This window comes from Phoca vitulina, unplaced genomic scaffold (assembly GCF_004348235.1).
Source record: "Phoca vitulina isolate PV1807 unplaced genomic scaffold, GSC_HSeal_1.0 scaffold23, whole genome shotgun sequence".
Lineage (NCBI taxonomy): Eukaryota > Metazoa > Chordata > Mammalia > Carnivora > Phocidae > Phoca > Phoca vitulina.
In genome coordinates, this window is record NW_022589726.1 from 10,739,827 (window position 1) to 10,761,319 (window position 21,493).

General features: G+C 38.0%; 1 protein-coding gene across 3 annotated transcripts in view; it reads left to right on the plus strand.

The window, feature by feature from the left end:
* The window catches only part of TAFA2 (TAFA chemokine like family member 2), a 461,660-nt gene that overhangs the window by 119,815 nt on the left and 320,352 nt on the right, over positions 1–21,493 (plus strand). The window lies entirely within an intron of this gene.

Sequence of the window (21,493 nt, forward strand, 5' to 3'; positions counted from 1 at the left end):
TATATATTATGCACTTAGCACTGTCTCAGAAAAGAGAAAGGGAATAGTAAATAATAGCTCTTATTATTGTTTTTCTTCAGAGTTCCTTCTCTGTTTTCTTGTCCTTAAACATTATGACCATCTGATCTATTTTCTTTCTTTCTTTTCCTAGCCACCTTTCCTAGGTGTGACAACCAAAAACCATTGGCGTTTGTATTTGGATTCATTTCAGGGTATCTATATCATCAATGATGTTTAAGTTTTATTCAAGTTTTTTGATTACAAGAAATCTACATGTCTCCTATCTCTATTAACCATAGTATTTGATATATCAAAACACCTTATTCCCATTTGGATAATGAAGAATTTACTATGTGACTAGCATTCACTTGGCAAATAGAAAAATATGATGTGGGTAAGCATTAATATGACCACTTCATTGTTTCTGTATCTGCCTTCCTATCAGAGGTGCCTTTTCCAGGGCTGCATACTGAATGAATTTCATTGCTATAGAAAGATCCCAAGTGTGCTGAGAAAAGGTTGACCCAAATAATACATGGAATACACATTTCTGTTTCCTCAGATAAACTTTAGCAGATAAGTGATTAAGAATTTAATGGTAAGATATGGCTCTTGGACTTACTCGTCACAGTGTAGTTACATAAATAGCCCAGTTATTGTATCTCTTGGCTATGTTGGTGCTGGAAATTGCGAGACTATTTCATGTTAAGATTTGGGGAAAACCTTAATAGTAAGAGATTATAACCAATTTTATCTTCTACAAAGCAGCTCTCATTTATAAGACCAAAATGACTAAATAATACTCAAGAAGAAACTAATCTTCTAATGGAAATAAGTAAATGTACTCTGAAATCACAAAGAACATTTTTAAATTTTGCCATTTCAGGTTGAATTAATGGAAAGCCCTTGCATCACTAAAAAAGAAAATTATCTTGAAGTGATAAAGTACTATAGGCATAAACCTAGAGACAGAGAAAACAGCCCTAGTACATTGTCATTACTGAAGTTTTCATGGAAACAAATACTTCCCTGTTATGACGTTGGTTTGGTATTATAGATTTGGATTATTATTGTTTCATAAAGCATCTTAATGATATGTAATAGGAACTTAATAGTATGTATCTTGCAAAGTTATTGTCAGTTCTGTATCGCAAAGTAAGTGCACCCCCATAAAAAAGTTCTTTTCTAATTACTTTAGGAAGTTGATTTTTTCTTTCGAACCTTTCAAAAATCACTTTTATATCATAGTAATTTACTTAAAGTAATTATTTGAAATTTCCCATTTTATGCTGTGCAGAGATCATTAATAAAACATTTTCCTTCTTCTTCCTAAACCCAGCCTGTTTGTAGCCAGTACAAATTTTCTGCTTACAGTCCACCACGGAATCAAGTATGGTGGGCAGAATAACCCCCTCTTCTCCCGAAGATGTGTGTGTCCTACTACTACTTAGAACCTGGGAATATGTTACCTTTCATGGCTGTCTTCGTTTGGGCTACTGTAACAGAATAGCATAAACTCGGGGGCTAATAAACAGCAGAAATTTATTTCTAACAGTTCTGGAGGCTGGAAGTTTGTGATCAGGGTGTCAACATTGTTGGATTCTGGTGAGGTCCCTATTCTGGTTTGCAAAAGGCTGTTTTCTCCTTGTCACCTGTACATGGTAGAGAGGGTGAGAGAGTGCTTTCTGGGGCCTCTTTTATAAGAACAGTAGTCTGACCCATGAAGTCTCCACCGTCATGATCTAAGTACCTCTCAAAGGCCCCATCTCCTTTTTTTTTTATTATATTATGTTAGTCACCATACAGTACATCATTAGTTTTTGATGTAGTGTTCCACGATTCATTGTTTGCATATAACACCCAGTGCTCCATTCAATACGTGCCCTCTTTAATACCCATCACCGGGCTAACCAATCCCCCCACCCCCCTCCCCTCTAAAACCCTGTTTGTTTCTCAGGTCCATAGTCTCTCATGGTTCATCTCTCCCTCCGATTTCCCCCGCTTCATTTTTCCCTTCCTTCTCCTAATGTCCTCCATACTATTCCTTATGTTCCACAAATAAGGGAAACCATATGATAGTTGACTTTCTCTGCCTGACTTATTTCACTTAGCATAATCTCCTCCAGTCCCATTCATGTTGATGCAAAGGTTGGGTATTCATCCTTTCTGATGACAAAGGCTCCATCTCCTAATATCGTCGTATTGGGGGTTAGGATTTCAGTATAAGAATTTTGGAAACACAAACATTTAGCCTATAGTGAGGGCAAAAAATGCTTTGAAGATGTGATCAAAGGTAAGGACATTGAAATGGGGGATTTTACAGGATTATATGGGTGGGCCCAGTCTAATTGCATGGGTCCTTAGGAATGGACCTTTCCCGGCTGGCTCTGAGAGCTGAGACACAAGAGGGAGGAGGAAAGATTTCACGTGTGAGAGGGACTCCACCAGCTGTTGCTGGCTTTGAAGGTAGAGGAGGGAGGCCATGAGCCAAGAAATTCAGTGGCCTTTACAAACTGGGAAAGGCCTTTAGCTACTGGCCAGCAAGAAAATGGAGACCTTGGTTTTACAACTGTAAGGAACTGAATTTTGTCAACAAGCAAGAAATGGATTTTCCCTTAGAAAAGGGAAAATTTCCAGAAAGGAATGCAGCCTGCCAGCACCTTGATTTTAGTATGATGAGCTACAGAACTGTAAGAAAATAAATTGTTGTTGTTGTAAGCCACTATGTTTGTGGTAATCTGTTATGGCAACAACAGAAAACTAATAGAGGTGGGTTCACCTCTCCACATCATTCCAGCAGATCAAGACAAGGGGGCAGAGGAATTGGATTTTTTTTTTCTTTTCTGTAAAATGAAATAATAATACTTGCTCTAGTACCTTGCTGGATGATTTTGAGGACCGTGTCTGAAAACCTTTGCAAACACCAATGGAAAATAGCCAGATCCTTTAATAAGTCAGCATAGTTGAGCAGAGATTCTGTACCAGAGGGTTGTTTTAATCCTTACTAGCTCTGTGGCCTTGGGCAAATCACTGGGGTTCCAAATCTTGGTTTCCTTACTTGTGAAAAGGTATGATATTTTCTGTTTAATAGGGTTGGACCTTTTTAGATTTAACTTCAGAGTAGAAAGAGGCTGAGTTGGCCTGGAAACTGTACTGCTAAGTCCTTACCCAGCCCTTCACCACAATTGCAGCAGTATGAGAAACTTGCAGAGCAAGATACTTTGATGTAATAACTCTTGGTGTCATTATAAGTTTATGCTTCAAATCCCTGGCCCTCATAAGTTGGATTGGACTGTGCATGGACTTCCAGAATCCTTTGTCTTTTTCATGCAAGGCCTAGACTAACAACAATCCCATTGTACTCCGTGGCCCTTTTCCCCAAGTCCATAGTTTGAACTTGACACTTGCTATTTTACTCCTAAAATGGTAGGGTGAGCAGGGAGAGATAAACCCAAGTGAGAAAGGCATCATATTTTTTCTCTGAGATTTAGAGCAGAGATGGCCTAAGTGGCCCACTCGCAGATGTCCTTAGAGTGGGGTGGGGAGAGATCCTCCCTGGCTAGATAGTCTGAGGATTGTCTTTCCACACCTCCTGCATGATAGCAAACACTTCAAAATAAGGCTGAGAGTCAAGAGAGAAATATTCTTAAAAAAAAAAAAAAAGGAATTCAAAATGTTAAAAGGATACCCCATGTACAGAAGAAAAGGCCTTTAATGTCTTGTCAGGTCACCTTGAAAACCCCTCTCCTATTCCATTATTTTTCTCTAGCTTGCTTACTTATTTATAAAGTTGACACACGATGTTACATTAGTTTCAGGTGTGTAACATAGTGATTCCACAAGTTTATAAGTTATGGTATGTTCACCACAAGTGTATCTACCAGCTGTCACCATACAGTATTATTTTTTAAATATCCTCTATTTTATTAATTATCTGCATCCAGATGCAAGAAACATTAGTTTCCACTATAGGGCAGAGCATATTATTAACAGATTTAGTGAGCATTCTAAGATAATAGATTAGATCTTGAAAATGAAAGGTCAGGTCTAAGTCAAATGGCCCAATAGGAGAGTTTCGTGTTTTATATTTCTTTTTTTCTGAGATTCCTCTGGACTTCTTAGTGCCATGTCTTTCTCACCCTTATAATAAATAGCTTAATGTCCTCATGCTTACTATAATGTCAGTTCCCTGTGAGCAAGGAGTTTTTTCACTTGTATACACTAATATGTCTCCAAAAGCTAGAGAACAGTCTAATCTGACACCTTGTAGGTGCTCAATAAATATTTGTCAAGTGAGTATGAATGAATGAATGACTGAAACCTTCTTACTTTTTTGGGCACCTTACAGCTTTCCCTATTCCTGTGATGGCTCCAGTTTCCAAAATTAATTTCTTGTACCTCATAATATGAGTAATCTCCTAATGGTGATCTGGTTTGATTATATTAAAAGGTTAAACTAAAAATGTAACATTTTTTTTTCCTCCCTCACATCATGTGACTGCCCTATCACCCCCACACCCCTCACTGTAGGATATATTTAATATTTGTAACATCCCTGGAGGCATCTGCCTATAGGAACTTCTATGATGGCTGCTCAGGACAGAGGACAGGAGACAAAAACCTAAAGCCCACCCAAAGTGGACAGTTTTAGAGACCAAACAGTTCCATCTTTGTGAAGGAGTAAACCTGCAAGAACCCATTGTACAGAAAGATGAGGCAAGAAAATATACTTGTCACGATGTTGTTGGATTTTAGGGGGGAAAATCGCTCCTGAGAATTTGTGAAAACATTTTGGCTCTTGCTTGCATTTGAAATTTGAATTCTTGCTGCTTGTGTGGTCCATAAGAAGCCTAAAATTAGAAGCTGATTTCAACATGTTCTAGATTTCCTTTTTCCTGAGGTTATTGGTAGAAGCCAAGCTAAATCTTCTCCAGAGGAAGTTTTCTTAAATCTGTGCCTCCAAGAATTAAAAAAAAAATTTCAACAAAGAAAATGACCTTTAAGTTGAAACAAGGCCTGATGTGAGAGAACCAGCTGAAACAACAGACAATAGGATCAGACCCAGTGGCAGACAGACTCTAAGGTGGCCCATGATCCCTGCTTCCTGATGTTCACAGCCTTATGTGGTCTCCTGCTCCCCTTCATTACAAAGATCTTATAATCAGCTCAATGGAAAGACAGATTCCCTACAGAGGAATGATGCCCATACTTGCCTTTTGCATAGCAAGAATGGGAGCCAGAGGACAGTGTAGAATACCTTCAGTTATTAAAAAAAACAGCTATCTCACTATAGTTTTATACTCAGCAAACCAGTCTTTGAAGAATAAACACAAAACAAAGAGATTTTCAGACAATTAAAGAGAGAGCTTACCATCAATATACCCTTCACTAAAGGAAATGTTAAAGCACGTACATAAGTAATTCCTTGAGATCTGAATGCAAGAAGGAATGGTAACCAAAGAAAATTAGAAACTTGTTGTTACAGCTAAACTGATACCCACTAAATGAAGCAGTGACAATAATAACTAATTAGTGTGCTCAAAGTGATAGAACTGAAATATTTGGCAACAGTATATAATTGAGGGTAGAGTATGACGAGTTCAAGTATTTAAATTATATCTTTTTAAAGAAGGGTAATGCTGATTAGTATTAGACTTTACATTTTCAAGTATGCATAATAAAATTTCAAGGGTAGGACTCAAAAGGGACAGAATACATGATTTCCAAATTAGTAAAGGAAAAAAAGGGACAAGAAAGAAAATAATTTAAAATAAGGCAAGGGGGCGCCTGGGTGGCTCAGTTGGTTGAGTGTCTAACTCTTGATTTCGGCTCAGGTCCTGATGTCAGAGTCATGAAATAGAGCCCCTTGTTGCACTCCATGTTCAGTGTGGAGTCTGCTTGAGATTCTCTCTCTCCCTCTACCCCCTCCCCCCCGCTTTCTCTGAAATACATAAATCTTTTAAAAAATTAAGACAAGAAAGGAAGACAAAAGCATGAGAGAAAAATAGAAAACACAATATAATATAGTAGGAATAAATCCAAATATAATCACAATTCAGAAAAAACCCCACAGTTTTAAGAGAATCAACAGAGTCAAAATTTGTTTCCTTGGAAAGACTAACATAATTAGCAAATACCTAACAAGATAGGTCAAGTAAAAGAAAGAAAAAGCAAGAATAAAATAAGAATAAAAGAAGGGGGCACAATTGAGAAATAAACAAGATCAGAAAGATATTGTGAGTAATTTAATGGTAATAAAATTGAAAACTTAGCCCAAAGTGGCACGAAAATTTTTAGAAAATTACTTTTCATCCAAACTCAAAAAGAAATAGAAAACCTGATCATTTTTATAAGCATTGAAGAAATTAAATCAGTTAGTAAAAATCTGTCCACAAATAAAATACCAGGTTCCCATGGCATCAGAGATAAGTTCATCCCAACATTGAAGAAACAAGCAAGTCCAATATTCCACCATAAACTTTTCCAGAGAATAGCAGTGGGAGGTACAGTACAATCTTGACATCAAAATCAGGAAAGGACAGTGGAAGAAAAGAAAATTGCAGACCTTTCTCAGGAATATAAGTAGAAAAGCCTTGAACAAAATGCTAGCTACTCGTCTTGACAAGGGATTAGACACTCTTTCCCCCACCCCTTTTTAAGAAGATGTTCTTTTTTTGGTTATATTCAAGGCAGGCAGCACCCGTTTAGCTTGCCAGGGAATGCAGGAGTTAGCGTCTGACTTAGTTCTTGATTTTGATTTTCTCTGGATGGCCAAGCATGTGACCTCCATGTTGTTGGGAGATCCTGGCTAAAGGGCACGTTCATCCCCAGGTATTAAGATCCGTATCAGAGCAGAGAAGTCAGCCTGAGGGAGTTACAGATTGCTGATGGAGCTCTAGGAGAGTGGGTATGTCCTGCTGAGGGAAGCAAGGTTGGTCTGGGAGTCTGTGGACCACAAACCCCAGGTGTCTGGAAGTTCCGGGACAATTGATTACTGCTTATATACTATCAGTGACCAGTTAGACCATGAGCTGCTGCTACTAAGTAATTATTATATGCCCCAGTGATGCTTATATACATCAGGTTAACCTTTAGGTTATGTTCAGACATTGTGGTTAGTTATTTTTATGGTGTGATAATCTATACATTTGTGAAATCTAGACAGGATATTGGTTCCTACAATAGCATTATTGCTGAACTAAAAAAGAAATTTTATTTTCAGAAAAACATAATTTAATGATTATTTTCTAAGAGAATGTTTTACACTTCTGGGAAGCTAGCAAGCTAACCAATATGTGGTTTGCTTTGTGCTACTCAACTTCAAGTATCTCCCCCACCCCTACCCCCCCAAAAAGGAGTTAGAAGATGTGGATAGAGCAATAAAAAGAGTAAAGTTTTATTTCCAGTTTTTAAAATTGTAAATCATAGCATCAGGAATGAAAATATGGACTTTAAGGCAGAGAATAATTTTTATGTGTTTGTTAAAACTTTAGGCATTGGGTTTGGGAAGTGAACTACGTAGATAAATTGTAAGCAGTAGTCAAGAGTTTTACATTTTACTTTTACATTTATATTTATGTATAATAGTTGTCTTAACTTTCAAAGGTTTTTGACAGATAATTATAATAAGAAATAGATTTTAATTGTAATTTGACATGCCCACAAATACACAATTGAAAAAATGTTTTATGAAAAGATACTCTTATAATATGATAAACTTTAATATTTCTATTTTTTTCTATTTTATTGCATTTTTTTTAAAAGATTTTATTTATTTTTTGACAGAGAGAGACAGCAAGAGAGGGAACACAAGCAGGGGGAGTGGGAGAGGGAGAAGCAGGCTTCCTGCTGAGCAGGGAGCCCGATGCGGGTCTCGATCTCAGGACCCTGGGATCATGACCTGAGCTGAAGGCAGATGATTAATGACTGAGCCACCCAGGTGCCCTTCTGTTTTATTCCATTCTGTCATTCAGCTAAAACAATGCAGGTTGTAAACCACTAAAATGATTTTGAGGCACACTAATAGGTCACAACCTGTAGTTTGAAAAATACTATTTAAAATAAAATTAGATTGCTAATATCTCTTTAGGTAACTGTTGATCTCTGTTACTGCAAATTATTTAGGTAGAATCACTTGAAATCATTTTTTCCCCCAATCTTTCTAGTTTGCCATAGAAATGGTGGCAGCATGATAATTGTAACCTGCATAACACATAATCATCTTTGGTAAGTTTAATTCTGCTGCTGAACGTTGGAATTAATGCCCATGTGGATTATATGTGGAATGTGGAAATACCTATACTTACCATTGTAATAAGTTGACTAAATGGTATGTGGAAAATCAGATGGAAAGGAGGTTCCCTTCTATTGCAGGGATTTTTAAAATTCCAAAATATATGGGTTAAATATTAACTGCTCCTGTGATCTAGAAAAACCTATTACATGTATGAGATTAACTTGTTTCTTAATTATATTTAGAAGATTAAAAATACTATTTTAAAAATAAGATGCTCTATTGAAATCATAATGTTGCTATATTTTAAATTGTGACACCATTTTATAATTCTTTGGTTCTGATATCACCAATAAAATAAATGCTGCTCCGGAAAACAATGCATTTTAAAATGCCATGAAATGTACCCAAGTGTTAATATATTTAGAACACAGCCGTATAGAATAGAATGTTGTTTTATGTAAAGCAGCAGCTTTCACACTTCATGTATCTGGAAGAGCTTTATAATACAAAGCATTAAGTGTGAACTGCTCCCATTTCTATTCAAAGTTTATGAGACTCCAGAAGTACCATTATATTGCCTTTGCTTTAAAATGTAATTCACAGTAAAATGCATCTTCCCTTTCTTTTTTAATAAGTTTCAGTGGGCTGAAACTTAAAGTGTCTTGTACCTTGTATCCATTTCCTCAGGCTGAAGACATTGAGGTGAACTCCAATTTTGCATGGTCTGAGACTTTATTTTTCAAATGTTGCTTTGTGGATAACACAATGGGCAAGTGTTCATGTTAAACCTAAGGCATCATTGGTGAAAGGCATAATATAAACCTTTTAATACCGTGTCCATATTTGCGTTTGTGCACAAGCAGAAACTGTATTTGATTTGTAGTTGTTAACCATAGAATCTGTCTTTGCTTTTTGGACTTCTGATCTACTTGATGATGTTGGCCAAAGATGTTGCTTCAGCTTCCTGCCTGTCGTGCTCGGGACCTACATGGCAGCCGTTGCCAGCCCCCAGAGGTGCACAGCTGTGTCATATCCACTGAGTTGCACTCTTGTGCGTTTCTCCTGTCCACACTGCTTGACCCCAGTTCTTTCTCTGCAGCTGTGTTTAATAGTCTCTCGTTTGTCATTTGTGAGGTCAAGTCATAGTAAATAATCCAGAACTCAGAAAAAAGAACATATTACTAATGGCTAATATTCAACATTTTCTATGTATTAAGCTCTGTTTATAGTAGATTACAAATACTATCTCGCATCAACCCTATGAGATAGGTTCTAGTATTACTCATTTTTCCATTTTGCAGCAGAGCAAACTCAGACCACAGGAAAAGTTAAGTAACGCGCCCAAGTCACTCAGTTACTAAGCAGTAGTCAAAATCTGTGCTAGGGAATCTCATTATGTTTTCCAAGTTGCAAAAGGCAGAGTCCCCCTCAATGTTTTTCTAATAAATTGAGTTCCTGAAACCTATTTTGTTGGTATTATGGATGCTTTGCTTTATTTGATGCTGAAATAATATTTTCAGTAAATAAGTACTTGAGATAAGATCATACTAAATAGCATAAGCTACAAAATTTTTAGCTTATTTATTGATTTTTGTTTCAAAGTTGGTTAATTATCCATTTGTTATATTTACATAACAATCTTATATACTCTGCATGTTTCTCTCTACAGTTGAGGGTCTTTTCAATTTCTATATCTGTAAAGGTACTCTTTCAAACTCACCATGAAAGGGTAACTAAAGATATTCTGAAAAATATACCAGCAGATTAAATATATGTATTCAGAGAGGCATCTTATACTGACTGAAGAAGTAAAAGTCTACCACTGGAAAAATATTAATCTGGGTGGTTGTAATATACATGAAACTTGGAAAAAGGAAAAATTATTGCTTAGAGAAAGTGTACTGTTTGCTTTTCATATGCGTTCATGATTTTGATTTGGATGACAAGAAATTAAATTAACTCTCATTTTGAAGTCTTTATGGTACCATCAATAATTGGTCTAACAGTCCCAGGAGATTAAATTTCGGATCTTTGCAATGTTTTGGCTTACTGCTCAATTCAGAAATTTCTGTGCAATAAAAGTAAGCACTACCCTTTCAACATTTCTCCCCATAACTTTTTACTTCTTAAATGAGCCAGTGCTCATCTAGTATGTTCGATGCTGCTTTAGTATAACCCTATCTGAAATACTTGTTTACTAAAAATATTATTTCAGGGACACCTGGGTGGCTCAGTTGTTAAGCGTCTGCCTTTGGCTCAGGTCATGATCCCAGAGTCCTGGGATCGAGCCCCGCAACGGGCTCCCTGCTGGGCGGGGAGCCTGCTTCTCCCTCTCCCGCTCCTCCTGCTTGTGATCCTTCTCTCGCTGTGTCTATCTCTGTCAAATAAATAAATAAAATCTTTAAAAAAAATTATTTCAGCCTAAAATAAAGCAAAGCATCCATAATACCAACAAAATAAGTTTCAGTAACTCAGTTTTTTGAATGGAGTAAGCTTTCTCAGTAAGCTTAAATTATCTTAACATTTTTAAATCTAGGGTGCCTGGGTGGCTCAGTTGGTTGAGCATCTGCCTGTGGCTTGGGTTATGATCCCAGAGTCCTGGGATCGAATTCCGCATCAGGCTCCCTGCTCAGCGAGGCGTCTGCTTCTCCCTCTCCTTCTGCCCTCCCCCCCTGCTCATGCACACACTCTCTCTGTCTCTCTCAAATAACTAAATGAAATATTTAAAAAAAATTTAAATCTATACTCCCTGTTTAGCAAACAGTGAATATCATGCTTGGAGACAATCTTCCTTTGTGACTAATACTTCTACAAAATCTGCCTGTTCTCTTAAATCCTACTTTGGCATTTATATGCTGAGTCAGACCCTGATGTTTTAGAACAATTAGAATCTAGGCAGAGCAGCTTTCATCATTTTAATGGAATGGACAGAACCAATGGATAAACTGAGGACCTACTAGGTGTTGATTCAGTGCCAGGTGCTAAGAGGACTGATAGAATGTGTAGGCAGAGGACTATTTAAAATAAAATATTAATATACAAAAGTATCTAATCACTAGTTGCTTAGAGCATACATGTTAAGACAGTCTTTCCAGAATGCAGAGAAGGTAAAACAAGGAGATATGGATAAATGTCGGAGACACCTGTTATAACTGAATCCAAGTTCGTGTGCCCAAGGCGCAGCAAAGCCCATCACTGAGACATAAAGTGCAAGGGAAGTTTGAGAGGCAGCCAGAGGAGGACAGGAAAGGAAGCCTCAACATCCACCCCCTCCCCGAGAAGGAGGGTCAGGGATTTTTAAAGCAAGAGGAAAAGGGTCTGGGTAAAGGGAAGAGGAGCTACTTGACTCAAAATCAGATGAAGTTACTAAATAGGGGAGGGCTAATTTCATTTTGTTGTGTTCAGAAAGGAGGTCAGTGGTGCCAACTGGTTCTGGCTGGCTTCTTGATGAAACCTTCTGAGTTCCTACAAAACAACGAAATTAACACATGGTTGTCATGGTGTCAGGTGGGAATATTACAGAAACGCGGTGGCAGACAGCACTCCGAGAACAAACAAGATTTTGGTAAGAGTTGCAGCTGCACTGTTCTGCCCTGTTAAGTCTTTGGTGATTGGTTTCACTGTGAAGATGTTAGCTCAATCTTTTAAATTGAAATTGGCAGATTGTGGCCTGCAGGTCACTTCTGGCCCACGGCCAGTTGTTGTGAATAAAGTTTTATTGGGGCTTGGCATCCTCATTAGTTCGCATATTGTCTATGGCTTTCATACTGCAAAGGCAGCATTAGTAGTTGCTAAAGAGACCATAGGGACTGTAAAGCCTAAAATGTTTACTGTCTGATTCTTATAGAAAATATTTGCTGACACTTGGCCTAAACTATATGTGAAAATTATTTGCAAGTTCTCTTCAAGATATTGTATGTATGCATAGAAGTTGCTGTAATATCTGCAGCTTGAGTACTGTGGTTTGGAATGAAATTTTCTTAAAGTGCCACAGTGAATAATTGTTATTTTATAATATGAAAAGATATGTTCAAGAGCTATCTTTGGAAAAATTTATTTTTTATTACTATAAATCAGCTGTTTTAAGAATAGATTGTATATTTGACTGAAATGAATTTTTATTTTGTATGGAGCTTTAATTCTCATCAATTGGATGTTTTGATCATGACTTAATGAAATTGGAATGTTAACATAGTTTCTGTTTACTGCATTTGATATTATGTTAACGGGAGTTAGTACATAATTTTCTCATGTACAGAATATTGTGGTTGATAATAAATTATAAGTTATCAATTAAATATTACTTTGACTTAGTGGCAGTGTTTGACACCACGGTGTGATGTCTGTAAGTTTCATGTTACATGACAGCCATTCACCTTATAAAATGCATCTAGTGGTTGAAAGAGAAGTATTAGAATAATTGGTTTATTTTTTTGAAGGTTGGCATAGAGTCATTTTGGAAAGAATGCCAGCTTCTATATGTTTTAGTTTTATTTAATCCATTTTAACATTTTTTTCTGGCCATGTAGGATATAGTTCTAAGGACTAAAGTGTGTCTTACAGCTGTGTAGCATCATACACGTGGCTCTTAGGATAGTATAGCTTGACTGATTGCATGTTTGCTTCTCTCCCTGTTTCTATCTCCTCGTGGGCAGACGACAGGTATGCACAGTGCCTGGCTCACCGTGGTCACTGAGTAAATAAATTGTGTTGAATTGAAGTATCCCTGTGATGAGAAATGGCACATATAAAAAATTCTCCTTGAATTCCAAAGTATTCTTACTGTTCTACTCTTACTTAAAATACAGTGGGGGAAGTCTGTTTGCCACACTTAATCTCCAAAAGGAGGGACTGCACTTGATTCCTCTTTTTATTGTCAGCACCTGGCACGGAGCGTGGAGTATAGACTTGCCAAGCAAGGTTATTAGTAAAATGACTGGTGTTCCTTATCGCCCCCCAAAAACAGGCATTTGTTTCTGGATCCAGATGAAGTCCTTTTATATGAAACAGGCGAGAGGAGGAGGAGTAAGGAGTAATCTGTATGTCTCACTGGGTTGAAGGTCTGAAGAGTCAAGGATTGCTGAATGGATGAACGAAAGAGTGGTAATTAGACTCCTAGCTGTCAGGAAGCACGGAATTGAAATATTAGAGCAATACCAAGAGCTGATTTAGCAAAAAAAAAAAGTATTTTTTTTTCCTCTGGTATAATTTAGCAACACTAAGGATGCTATTAAGGTTTGTTCCCTTAGAGAGAGTGAATTTTCAGACTTGAAAATGTTGGCATTTTAGAAATCCTGGAGAACTCTTCCAGACTGAGACATGGGAAGGGATCCAAGTCTGCTTTTAAAGGATGCTTAGAGTAGTGGTAGGTTGGTAAAGGTTTAACAACTGTTCTCTAGAAGGTGAAAAAAAACTGATTTGTGGTGTTTTCCATCTTCTGTGGTGTAAATACTCCCACCAAGGCTGATCTAAGCTACTGACTTGACATCACCGAAAATGGAGTTGGAAAGAAATACACAAAATTGACTCTCAGGAGCACTGGCCGGCTCTAGCACATAGCTCTTTAACCTTAGCTTTGTTGTAGGGATTTACTGCAGGGTTACTAGAAATTATAAGGAGGTGTTTCATGTTATTAACTAATGAGTATGAATGTGACCATTTGTTTTATACACGAGTGACTATGAAATTGTGAAAAGTTTTTAACAGTTTCCTTCTTTTTATCTTGGTGGGAGAGGCAATTGTAGTTTGTAAAATCTCAGAAGGGCCAGACAGCATGGTCCCAGGCATTTCCGTTGCCGTTCAGTAGTGGTGACAAGTAAAATCATTTCATAATTTTCTTTTCAAGTGAGTGGGCTATCCCAAAGGTACAAGGAATAGATGGCTTTGGGAATTTTTGCTGTACACTGGAGTGAGCCAGCATTGTGTAATTGCCCTAGCCGACACTGATTTCATTTTGTAGATCTACACATTTTCTTTTTCTTTCTTTCTTTTTTTTAAGATTTTATTAATTCATTTGAGAGAGAGACAGAGACAGAGAGAGCACAAGCAGAGGGAGAGGCACAGGGAGAGGGAGAAGCAGGCTCCCCACTGAGCTGGAAGCCCAACATGGGACTCGATCCCAGGACCCTGGGATCATGACCTGAGCCGAAGGCAGATGCCCAAGCGACTGAGCCACCCAGGCGTCCCTCATTTTTTTTTTTTAATGATTCATTTTTGCTATTCAAGTAGCAGCTTGGAAGGGTTGAGAAGCCTCTCTCTTTTACAGGAAGCTCGTAGCGGTGCTTCCCTGCAGCCCTGTGTCGGTCCTGTCCGTGTGCCAGGTACACGGGATGTGCCTTCATTGTACATTTCTAAGGGTCTGACTTACTCTTTCTCTGTGTTGCTAACATGCCACTCAAAAAACTTAATAGCATATGGACATAATGTATATTAATTTACTTTATGTTGGAAACTTGGTCAGCATATCCTATTTTTCTTATATATGTGAACTTTCTTTTAAAGCTATTTATGGGATTTAAGACATTCTTTCATTGTCTTCATGGAAATAGGGTTTCAATTAATTTCTTCTTCATGTTCTCCCAGTTCCTCCTGAACTCAGTGTTGTTTAGCTTCTTTTCCCATGATTCACCTGAAAATGGTTTCGTTAGGCACCTCTCTGCTGTCCTCATTTTCTGCTTGTTCTCCATAAGCCCTCATCCAAACTCATGCCTGTCTCAGGAAGGCCAGGGGGCATGGTCTCATGCCCTTCCCCCCTCCCTACCACTGACTGAGGTAGGTACTAGGTGCTTCTTGCCTGGGCGATTCCAAATGTCTGCTAATATCTCTGTGACTTTACGTGTCTTCCTTCCAATCCACAGTGCAGCCAGAGTGAAACATCTAAAATGAAAATCTGATCATGGTAGGTGACCTAGGGCTTCCCTGGTAGGGCAATAATTTAGTGCCCTTCTTCTTTTTTTTTTTTTAAAGATTTATTTATTCATTTTGAGACACAGAGATACAGAGAGAGAGAGCATAAGCAGGGAGAGAGGCAGAGGGAGAGGAAGAAGCAGGCTCCCTGCTGAGCCAGGAGCCTGATGTGGGGCTCGATCCCAGGACCCTGGGGTCATGACCTGAGCCGAAGGCAGACGCTTAACCATCTGAGCCACCCAGGCGCCCCAATTTAGTGCCCTTCTAAAAAAAATTCTCTTTATCCTTCCACATTTATTTCAAGGGCTGCCACGGAGGGTGCAGAGGTTTGAAGAGGGCTGCTTCCCACCTACTTCCCTAGAACGCACATTACCAGAGCTGCATGGATATGTTCATTGGAGGATGCACTCTACCTCAGGAGACTTACCGAAGTAGTCTTCCGTGTAGCCTGTCCCTGAGAGGACTTTGTAAAATACAATTTTCACCATCATGATACATTTCTAGTGATAGTTTCTTGGTAACATGAGCAGCTGCATGGCTAGTCAACCTCTTAATGTGGTTCTGCCTACAGATATTTTGTCTATTATCATATTGATGTGGTTTTTGAATATAGGTGAGGTTTGGTGGGGTGAGGTCCGGAGCTGACGACCACGAAAGAATTCTTGAGATGTCTTTGGTGCAAAATGGTGGTTTTCTTAAAGCCTGGGGAAAGGACCTGCGGGGCAGAAAGAGCTGCTGCCCCGGGGTTGTGAGGGGTGACTGATGATATACTTGGGAGTTGGGGGAGATAAGGAAAAGGGAGGTTGTTAAAACAACTTTTATATGCTAAAGAGGACCTACAAGATACTTGCCGTTGTCAAGTTAAGGTTGTTTTTCCCTCTAGTATGGTATTAACATTAAGACAGTTGGGAGCTTCCTGGAGGAATGTCACACATGTCCCACCCAGGAGTGGGTGGGGGGGAGGTTGCAGGGTGTCAGCTTGTGCGTTGTCCTTAGCCTTCTGCTACCTCATCAATATCTTCGGTGATATATTCTTTCCTTCGGCCTGTACATGGTACTCAGCTGTAATATTCACACATTTTAAGTGGGTGCTGTCCTTTACTATGAAATAATTCAGTTATGATAACAAGGTTTATATTCTTAGGTTATACAAAATCATTTAGCTCTCTATTTTATTAATTTAGTGATTTGGACAATTTGTGTATTGAGTTTACTCATAATATGGCTTGTTTATAATCTAGTGGGGGCAAAAATAATAGTAAATTTGATATAACGGCATTATGATCAGAGCTTGAGCAGTAAATAAAGGGGTAACTGACAAATGAAGATTAAGGGATTTGGAAAATGTAACCGGAAAAAGTTGGCTGCTAAGTGGAAATTCTAATTTCCAGTATCCCATGGGTATTGTTACTGTCCCGTATCTGCTTTTACCAAAACTATCTAACGCAGATATTGGAGAGATAATTTCTTTGGCTGGAAGCAATGTCTTTCCTAAGGTGATCACCGAAAGAAGAATTATTAAAAAAAATCTGCTTCCGAGATCACTTTGTCATAACATAGTGTTTTCTTTGAAGCAGGGATGTGTATGTTTGTGGGTTTTTTTTTTCCCCCTGTAAAATTTTGAGGACTTACACATCAAGGGCTTCTGAAGCAGTTGTATTTGGGAACTTTCAGGCTGAAGGAGCAGTGGCACTATCTCTATTTTAACCTCTACTTAGACACATCCTGGTATTCCAGGGAATTCAGAACTGTATTACTCTTTTTTAGAAAAAAATTTAATTGAAGTATAGTTGACATATAATATTAGTTTCAGGTCTACAACATAGTATTTCTACAATTCTTTTTTTATTTTTATTTTTTTTAAATATATTTTTTAAAGACTTTATATATTTATTTGACATAGAGAGAGAGACAGCGAGAGAGGGAACACAAGCAGGGGGAGTGGGGGAGGGAGAAGCGGGCTTCCCACCGAGCAGGGAGCCCGACCCGGGGCTCGAACCCAGGACCCTGGGATCATGACCTGAGCTGAAGGCAGATGCTTAACGACTGAGCCACCCAGGCGCCCCAACAATTCTTTTTTTTTTTTTTTTAAAGATTTAATTTATTTGAGAGAGAGAGAGTGAGAGATAGAGCACAAGCAGGATAGAGAGACTTCCCACTGAGCAAGGAGCCCAATGTGGGGCTTGATCCCAGGATCCCAGGACCCGGGGATCATGACCTGAGCTGAAGGCAGACGCTTAACCTACTGAGCCACCCAGGTGCCCCTCTGCAATTCTTTACATTACACAACGCTCACTAGGTTAAGTGTAGTCCCCATACAAAGTTGTGACAATCTTACTGTTTTCCCTATGCTGTACTTTTCATCCCTGTGACTATTTTATAACAGGAAGTTTGTACCTCTTAATCCCCTTCACCTGTTTCACCCTTCCCCCCTGGCAACCACCAATTTGTTCTTTGTATTTATGAGTCTGTTTCTGTTTGTTTGTTTTGCATTTAGATTCCACATGTAAGTAGAATCACATGGCATTTGCCCTTCTCTGTCTTATTTCAAGGAACTGTATTCTTTCTGGGTGCCAGTAGACTAAGGTGGGACTAATAGGTTATTATTTATTTATTTTTAAAATATCTCATGTAGTAAAATGACAATTTCTTGACATTTGTGGCTTTGTGTACCTCAAGGAAAGCAAATAATTTATTATCTGGTTACATTCAGTTTTTCTGTTCAACAGATATTTATAAAATATAGCAACTCACACTTTGGATAAATAAGTTTGAAGAGTCACATTGGAAGTTGAATTAATGACACTTAAGGTATTTGTGATCAAATAAACCCAGCACCTAATTAAATTTATTCTTCATTATTTCTTATTGTTTCCTCTGTTTAAACATTGGTAGTAGTAATAAATTTGCATTACATAGGGCTCTGTAATTTGTAAGATAATGTCACCTACACCATCTAATTTAATCATCACTGTGATTCTGGGATGTAAGTTGAGCTGATATATTAAGAGAAAATTGAGGTTTAGAGAGGTTATGGCTTGCCAAATATCATACAGCTTATCAGTGGAGGATCTAAAATCCAGGCTTTCTGACACCTGGCCTTCCTTGGTTCCTTCCACCCCCCCCCCCCCCCAATCACTCTCTTATTTCTTAGAGATCCTGCTACCACTGAGATAATAAACAGACATCAGAATTGATCAAAATCTCTTGCTGAGAAAACATTTATCACCTATTAATAAATCACATGTGTTAATGCTACAATTCCTGAGCTCATTATAGTTACTATTTTACTTTCCTAACTTTAAGATGATCTTAGTTTTTCTACATGTCTTTTTTTCTAAGAAATAAAAAATCAAAATATAATTTAAAATTGTTGGGATTTTGCAAGTACTAGAAGTATTAACATTCTCTAATGAACATAACAGTAATCTGTTAATCTGTTAAATAACCATTGGACCAAGACAAATCCCTCAATTCACATGCGGTTAGTTATTCATATATTGATCCTAACAAGTGTTTTTGCAGATTTAGTAAGGCATAAACAATTAGAATGAAGTCGGCCAAATAACAATTATAGTAAAACTACTTAAATCTGTGTAAGATTCTCTATGTTCATAAATTTTTCATTTCTGTAGCAACTTTTTATGTTAGACATGTTTGTTTGGTATAGACAGTCAAAAAATAAGAGCATTTTCCACTTCATTTAAAAATATTTCCATCGGTTAGATAACAATACACCAAAATTCAGAAGGAATATGTTTAAATGTGAACATCTGTTTTGTTTTTCCTTTAACACTTGAAGTGATTTATAACCCATACTAAATTTGGTTCTGCATATCTTTTCCTGTAGTGGGTTTGAGATAGAAGATTGACAAAGTTTTAGCCTTTGTAGTGTCTTTTTTCCTTTAATCTTTGTTTCTGGTCAGTGAGCTGAGAGCTGCCTAATTGGATTGCAATAAATCAGCACAGGAACTGACTTATCTCAACTCATTTTTCTAGCTCTGATCTATAACAAACATGGGACCAGGTTGCATTTTGGGGTCAAATAGTATGAGAAACACACTTTAATCATTTGGATCCAGTCTTAGTTTTTAAAGAACACATTAGAGAAGCGTTGCTTTCTGGGTTCATCATTATGGTCATGGGCTACTTTGACCTCTGTATCCCTGTCTATCTGGGGCACCTTATTTTGCTAGCTATTTTTCTTCCTCTCCAATTTCACCATTCGTTGTGTTTTCCCTCATGTTCTTTGGATCACAGTTCTTATTGTTAAGTTCACTGTTAGCTCTCGGATCCCTTGCTCTGGTTTTTCTTACTGCTGGCAGTTTGCATTCTTTCCTGTTTTTTGTTGACTCTCCACATGCAATACTGGTTTGGGAAGTGCCTTGCTGTTCACTATACATGTGTTGTGAATGATGAGTTTTCTCTCATACCATTCTGGTAGCTATTGTAATTGGATTGATTTGGGAAAGGGGAAAGAAAGAAGGAAAAAAGTCATGTGTAGATTCTTGCACATGTAGTATTTCTCAATTTTGATAAACAGGAACATTTTAAATAGATCAGGTTGATATATGGTACCTATGTATTGTGTTGATGTTTTCTAATAGAAAGCATGACAAAAATCTGTAGAGCATAATTTTGAAAGCATAACAAACAAATAGCATCTTTACCCATAAATATTTTTTGTGGTTTTTGAATATTTTATTTTTGGCTGAAAGTTTCAGAATCCACATTACTTTGCTTTGAAAGGAGGGGATAGGTAGGTCCGTGTTCATGGTACGCTCTCTGGAGAGTGCACTATGTGCCACTGTAGGATGAAATCCAGATTTGTCTTTTAGAAGTTATTCCTAGGAGAGCAAACTTTTTTATTACTTGGTCAGATTCCAACCAAAGGTATGTAGTGTTTGATGAATAACTAATGCAGATAATTAACAGATTAAGAGAATGTGTGAGCCCAAGCATGAACAGAGAAGTTGGGAAGGAGGTTTTCAGTGTAAAAAACGTTAGAAATGAACAGGGCAACTGGAGCATGAATGAAATCGATTTAATTTGTGGGAACTTATATTTCCTTAGAATTATATTCTTATTTCTTACTCTGTATGATTTAGCCTGTGTCCAGAGTCAGTAAAGAATACCTGTGCCTCAGATGTCTGCCAGATGGGCTAGTTTATCTCTGGCGAGACCCAGTGCTGTATCGATGGATGTCTCAGTCTGTTCTTCCCTCTACAAGGAGTATTATCTCTGATATTCAGGGCCTTAAAATGCCAGGAACAGTGGGGCACCTGGGTGGCTCAGTCAGTTGAGCTTTGGACTCTTGGTTTTGGCTCAGGTCATGATCTCAGGGTCCTGGGATGACCCCTGGGTCGATCACCCCTCTGTCGGACTCCGCACTCAGCCCAGAGTGTGCTTGAGATTCTTTGCCTCTGACCCCCCTCCCCCGGCTTGTGTTCTTTCCCCCTCTCTTTTTCTCTCTCTCTCAAATAAATAAATAAATCTTTAAAACAAATTCCAGGAACAATGAATTTGAAAGGGCTCAAGGAACACAGATGGAAACCGCTTTCTGCCAAATGCAAGAAGAAGCAGAAATCAGCCTCACCATCCTAGGTCTCATTCTGTTCTCACATAGTTGGGAAGTTTGAAGGGGACTGATTGTTTGCTCTCACTTTCCTTTGTACCTGAGAGAGATTTTAAGCCCAGCTGTTGAACTGCTATTTGGATAGTGGTGCCTCAAAAGGATGAAAGATAAAGATAAAAGATTCCAGTTCTCATGGACTTTTCCAGAACCAGTTGGCCCCCAGGATGTCTGGCATCTATAATAATGTCTGCTAGACTATTGATTTGCCAGCATGTAGGAAGCAGACAGTGGAGCCAGATAAAAGGAGGATGAATTTGAGCTGAAAGTCACTTATCGCCTCCATGTTTATTAGCACTTGGTCTGTTGACCTGTGCTGTAATGGTCCCTACTAGAATTTGGGCTTTCTCCATCATGGGATATACACACAATTGGCCTTATTTTATCCCAGGCATACATTCCTAGTATCTTCATGATCCATTTGTTCTCACCACTTTTGTCACTCAAAGTTATATTAAAATGATAGCAGCTTTAAAGTGCTAAAATTTGCTGATTATTGCCACTTAAACTGGTAATAAGAACTTAAACTAAAAAGTTTTGGCCAATTTAAAGAAGAAGAAATACATTTGGAGGGAAGGAGATTTTTGGAATCCAAGTTTTCCTGTTACTAAAGAAAGAAAGGGAAAGAAAGGGAAAGAAAGAGAAAGAAAGAAAGAAAGAAAAAGAAAGAAGAAAGAAAGAAAGAAAGAAAGAAAGAAAGAAAGAAAGAAAGAAAGAAA